Source organism: Artibeus jamaicensis, unplaced genomic scaffold (genome assembly GCF_021234435.1).
Source record: "Artibeus jamaicensis isolate MK-2021 breed Jamaican fruit bat unplaced genomic scaffold, CSHL_Jam_final contig_1998, whole genome shotgun sequence".
Classification (NCBI taxonomy): domain Eukaryota; kingdom Metazoa; phylum Chordata; class Mammalia; order Chiroptera; family Phyllostomidae; genus Artibeus; species Artibeus jamaicensis.
This window is the reverse complement of record NW_026521407.1, coordinates 24,775,474-24,781,532: the sequence shown is the minus strand read 5'-3', so window position 1 is coordinate 24,781,532 and position 6,059 is coordinate 24,775,474.

The following is a 6,059-nucleotide window of genomic DNA, read 5'->3' as shown; positions in this document are numbered from 1 at the left end:
GTGATTGGTTCTGAAGAGAATCACTTACCCTGTTTCAGGGTCTCATGGGACATTTAGATAAATCTCTCAATTTTCAAAGGTGGAAAGGCAGGAAAACAACCAATATGGGAACCATGAAAATATTCTATATCATAAAGGGAAGAGAACATAGGACCCAAGAAGAAAACCACCTTGTTAAATAAGGTGAAATGTAATGTACTGGGCAGAAAAAAAATATTACTTTATGAGTTGAATACATAATTTTTCAAGGGGAGTTAGATGTCTTTATTTAAGAACATGTCTTGCCCTGGCTGAGTAGCTCACCTGGTTAGAGTGTCATCCCCGTATATCAAGGTTGGGGGTTTGATCCCCAGTCAGGGCACATACAAGAATCAACCAATGAATGCATAAAGAAGTGGAAAAACAAATTAATGTGTTTCTCTCTCTACCCCTTCCTCTCTTTCTAAAAAAACAATTTCATTTAAAAAATTTTAAAAGAACATATCTTGCCCTGGCTGGTGTAGCTCAGTGGACTGAGCACTGGCCCGTGAAACAAAGGGTCGCTGGTTCGATCCCCAGTCAGGGCACATGCCCAGGTTGCAGGCAAGGTCCCCAGTAGGGGACACAGGAGAGGCAACCACACACTGATGTTTCTCTCCCACTCTTTCTCCTTCCTGTCCCCTCTCTCTAAAAATAAATAAGTAAAACATTAAAAAAAGAAAGAACATATCTTGTAGAACATGGCTAGCTTTGAAGATGAAGCCTTCTAGGCATAGCCAATGTGCTCCGGTGAGCAAAAAGATTGAGATTAAAAAAAAAAAAGGAAACAGAACTGGGAGGGCTCGGAGCAGATCAGACGGGTCACGACGTGGGGTGAGTCCGAGGAGAAGAGCTGTAACTTCAACCACCTCAGAGAGAAGGTTGGCCCTGGGGAGCAGAGAAGGAGCAGGGCGCAGAAGAAGCAAATGAGCCCTGGATGAGCAGGAGCAGGAGGCTGGAGCAAACGGTGACCACCAGGAGCCACAGAAATCCCGTGTGTGGCATTGGACTGCCCAAAGGGCCTGCAATGGCAGGTTGGCCCCAGGTCACCTGGATCTTAGGGACAGGTTGATTCTGGCTGACGTCAGAGTTACGGTAGAAACCGGAATTAAAACGTCGTTGGTGCACTGCACCGTGAACCTAACAAAATCAAAACGTGCACTCTGAGAAGCAGTAGCTGAAAAGTGTTCTCCAACTTGGAAAGATGACTAAAAGAGAGGCAGAGGTCAGTGCAGTAGTTTTCAAAATGAGAATTAGATAATAAAATAATATAAACACAGGGTGGGGTAAAACAAAAGTAAGCCTACATTTCTGAGTACACGAAACACAGTTTACTCTTGTCTTATTATCGATGAATGATTGTATTATTGTCCATGGGAACTATTGTAAACCTGCTGCTGCCCCACCCTATATACTGAAACAATGGAACGGAATTTGAAAATGCAGAGAAGCAATAAAGTGTCTCAACTCAACGGCGTAGAAAACTGAATCCATAAAATGGAGGCCGAACATCCTCCTAACATGCAGAGGAAAAGGATGAAAGTTCAAAGGAATGAGAGAAAGGGTGGCAAATGTAGAGAACACCAAGATAAAAATTAAGAGTTAAAGATATTGCTGAGGACAAAACAATAACATTAAAACAGACCTAATAAGGTAGAACTAAACTCTCCTGAACTCAGGGTCGGGGAGAGGCCTCTAAGTGTATGTATGTATGTATGTATGTATGTATATATATATGTGTGTGTGTGTTTGTATGTATATATATACACACATATATATTTATAGTTATATTTACATTTTAACCAGTTTCTTTTTTTTTAAGATTTTATTTATTTATCTTTAGAGGGGAAGGGAAGGAGGGAGGGAGAGAAATATCAATGTATGGTTGCCTGTCATGTGTCCCCCACTGGGAACTGGCCTGCAACCCAGGCATGTGCCCTGACTGGGAATCAAACTGCGATCTTTTGGTTTGCAGGCCCGCGCTCAATCCACTGAGCTACACCGGCCAGGTCTAAGTATATATTTACAGGGCATTCTAGGCAAAATCAATAGAAAGGTACCAATATTTAAACCTATTCGGACAGCCATTTCTAAATTTAAAACAATCAAAACCTGTTATAATAAGAATCAGAACCCCTGGGGAGCACTGGGGTGGGTGGGCTGGGATGGGAATAAAAGATAGAAAACTGTACTTGAACAACGATTTTTTTTAAAATTTATTCATCTTTAGAAGGGAAGGGAAGGAGAGAGGGAGAGAAGTATCAATGTATGGTTGCTTCTGGTGCATCCCCTGCTGGGAACTGGCCTGCAACCCAGGCATGTGCCCTGATGGGGAATTGATTGAACAACAATTTTTAAAAAAAGAAAGAAAAAAAAAAGAATTAGAACCCTGACCAGATAGCTCGGTTGGTGAGAGTGTCGTCTCATACAACACAAGGTTGGAGGTTTGATTCCCAGTCAGGGTCATAGGTTGCGGGTTCAATCCCCAGTTGAGGTGCATGTGGGAGGCCACCAATCGATGTTTCTCTCTCTCTCTCTCTCTTCCACCCCTCCTCAGGTAAGAATTTAAAAAATAAAAGTAAAAAAGAAAGAATTAGATGGCTGCTTTTTGTAAGTATCACAAATTAGCACCTCAATGGTTGATACTTGGGGAATCCCCACTAACATTAGGCTGAAACCTCCATCACTGGTGCTTACCATTGGTCCCAGAATCCCAGTCATTTCAGAACGAGAAAAAGAAGGAACGAAGGGATCACTGACATTAAAAACCCAAGGAGGCCAGTTATAAAATAAGTCTATAGAAATCAATGGCCTCTAAATGTTAGTTTAAATAACCAGATTATAAAATATATAAATAATCCATATACTTTGTTTTATATTAAATAATAGCAACACGAATGAGAATAGTAAGCCTGAAACCTTTAATGAAGGACATCAAATGGACAAAGATAAACCATATTCCTCAAGGGGAAGATATTGGATGTCGTCAAGATGCTGTTCTCCTTAAATAAAGTTACGAGTTTAATATCATTTCAATGAAAGTGACAAAGAAGTGTTTTCTTAGAACTTGAGAATATATCTGGAAAGGTAGCCAAACACAGAAACAGAGTGGCACCGTCAAGAGCAGGACCAGCACCTTGGACCTGGGGCTGCCCCTGAAGCCGCCCCAACTCAGGCACAGCCGCCGCAGTGCACGGACAGCCGCCTCGTGTGTGAACTTGACACACGAACAGGTGAAGGCTCTAATTTTTTAAATGAGCAAGCTACAAAAGATGAATTACAATGACCAATAAGCATATAAAAATAGCTTAAAAAGCATATAAGCATAAAAAAATGCAAAATAAGACAGGACGTCCTTTTTACCCATCGAACAGGGAAAACTGTTGCCCAGAGTTTGAGGGGAGCAGCCCTCTCAGACACTGCTGGTGGCAGTGAAGACCCCTGCTTGGCTTCCCCACCCCCATAATGGCACTTTGACTTCTCTAATGAACCATCACTCCTTCTCTCCGTAGTCCCTATGCTTCAGGTGAGGCCGATCTAACTCCTCATTCCTCCACCCACCCAAGCATAGGCAGAGACTCTTGCCCGCACAAGGACGGAACTTTTGCTTTAACCATTGGAAAAGAAAGTTCCTTTTTTACTGTGGTTGCTGAAGTGCTGGGTTGGAGTGGAAGCTTGCAACTTTTGTAGGACCTGGAGAAAGCACATCTCAGAGACAGAGCAAGACAAAGTTCAGAGAGCATCCTCTGAGCCCCAGACCCAGCCACTCCTGACTAAGACCTGCCGTCCTCACCCCAGGTCCTGGCTGCCCCAGGTCCTAGCCATGTAGGCCAATTCCTGTGGTTGTTGTTCGTCATCTGGTTTCACTTAGCTGTTGTCACTGGCAATGTGCTGACTACTACACCTATTAATTCTGCAGTTCCCTTTCTAGGAAGTGGGCTGAGATAAATGATTAGATATGTACACAGAGTTTAACATATAAGGCTCCTTATCATGGAGTTATTAATAAAAGTGAAAAATTGTAAACAATGGACATTGGTCAAATAAATCATAGTTTATCCCCAAGATGAAAGATATAGTCACTCAAAACAATGATTTAGAACATTAGTTAAGAAAATATTTTTACGCCCTGGCTGGTGTGCTCAGTGGTTAAGTGCCGGCCTGCAAATCAAAAGGTTGTTGGTTCAATTCCCAGTCAGGGCACATGCCTGGGTTGTGGGCCAGGACTCCAGTCACGGGCATGTGAGAGGCAACCGCACATTGATGTTTCTGTCCCTCTAAAAAAATAATAATAAATAAAATCTTTTTTTAAAAATATTTTCACAATACTCCAGCCAATACTTCTTTTCTCTGAGCTTATATGTTATCTCAACTTTTCCATAAAGAGCAAATATTATTTCTATAATCAGATGGGGCAGAACAAAAGTATGTGTGTTTTTTAAAATCCATGATCGGAGAAAATGACACATGCCACTGGTTTATGCATCTTTTTCCTCCTTTTTGGTATCTTTCACCTCTGTTCACTGTCCTTTACGGTTTTATGACCCATCTCACCTGGAATACAGCTCTGGAGGAGGGGGACTGTTACTTCTGTGTCTTGTCTGGTTGCTAGCACATCGTGGGCATTAGTAAAATACAATAATTGCCTCAGACCTGGGAGTACTCTCTTTGATAATTTTGTTAAGGTATTAGGACCAAAGTGGTCAAGCGAAACGCACAGAGACACATCATCCAAGAAAGCGCCGACCCTCTGCCTCCCTCACCTTTCTTTCCAAATTTCCTGCTCAGCCCGGTGTTTATCTCAACCCAATACCCGATTTCCCTTGTGCATCCTTAGCCCTCGGGGGAGGGTGGACATGGGGTGGCGATGAGCCCAAAGTGCCCTCTACTCTTAGCATTTTATTCACTTGTATTTTATAAAAGTCTGAAGCTACATAGTCCTCTTGTTTATCAGCAACAACCACAGTTGTGTCAGAGGTCGTAGCTGTGGGCGTCCCGATTCAGTAAGGCCCGGGCACGCCTCCTAGCCAAGAAAACTCTACATAAGTCACCTACGACTATGCTATTCAAAAGTAGCCAGTAGCCACACAGGGCTATTGAGAGTTAAATTAAATTTAGCCCTGGCTGGTGTGGCTCAGTGGGTTGAGCACTAGCCTGCAAACCAAAAGGCTGCTGGTTTGACTCCCTGTCAGGGCCCCTGCCTGGGTTGCGGGCCAGGTCCCTAGTTGGGGGCGCGTGTTGGGGAGTGTACGAGAGGCAACCCACTGATGTTTCCCTCACACATCAATGTTTCTCTCTCCTCCCCTCCTCTCTCTGAAAAGAAGTAAATAAAATATTTTTTAAAATAGCCCTGGCTGGTGTAGCTCAGTGGATTGAGCACGGGCCTGCGAGCCAGACAATCACGGTTTGATTCCCAGTCAGGGCACATGCCAGGGTTGCAGGCAGGTTCCCTGCAGGCCAGTTCCCAGCAGGGGACGCACGAAAGGCAACCATACATTGATGTTTCTCTCCCTCTCTCCTTCCCTTCCCCTCTAAAGATAAATAAATAAAATCTTTAAAAATAAATAAATAAAATAAACTAAGTAAAATTTAGTAAAAATAAACATTTAATACCTCAGTCACCGTAGCCATACTTTAAGGGCTCAATAGCTAGAGGCTTCTATATGGCGTGGCTTAGATACAAAACATTTCCAGCATCACAGGGAATTTTATGGGCTCAGCACTGGTCTAGAACATCCCTATAGCCTCCCACCTACTGGAAATGAAAACAGAGGATGCTAGTTCTTGGGGTGACATGTTAGCCATGAGTGGAGATTGTAAATATTCCTCTTCCTGTCAGCACAATAGGGAAATTCCTTTGCTTTAAACTTGCTGTACTTGGTTGACTTTGGATGCCTGGGGTCTTTATCAGGATTTGTTTTAGGAAGGAAGACAAAAAGAACTTTAAAGAAAAAAATCTTCTACCTGACTAAATCAGAGAGGAATCTTGGCCAGATTCTTTGCTACTTTTAATCTTTAATCCAGTCTATTTGGAAATCCCA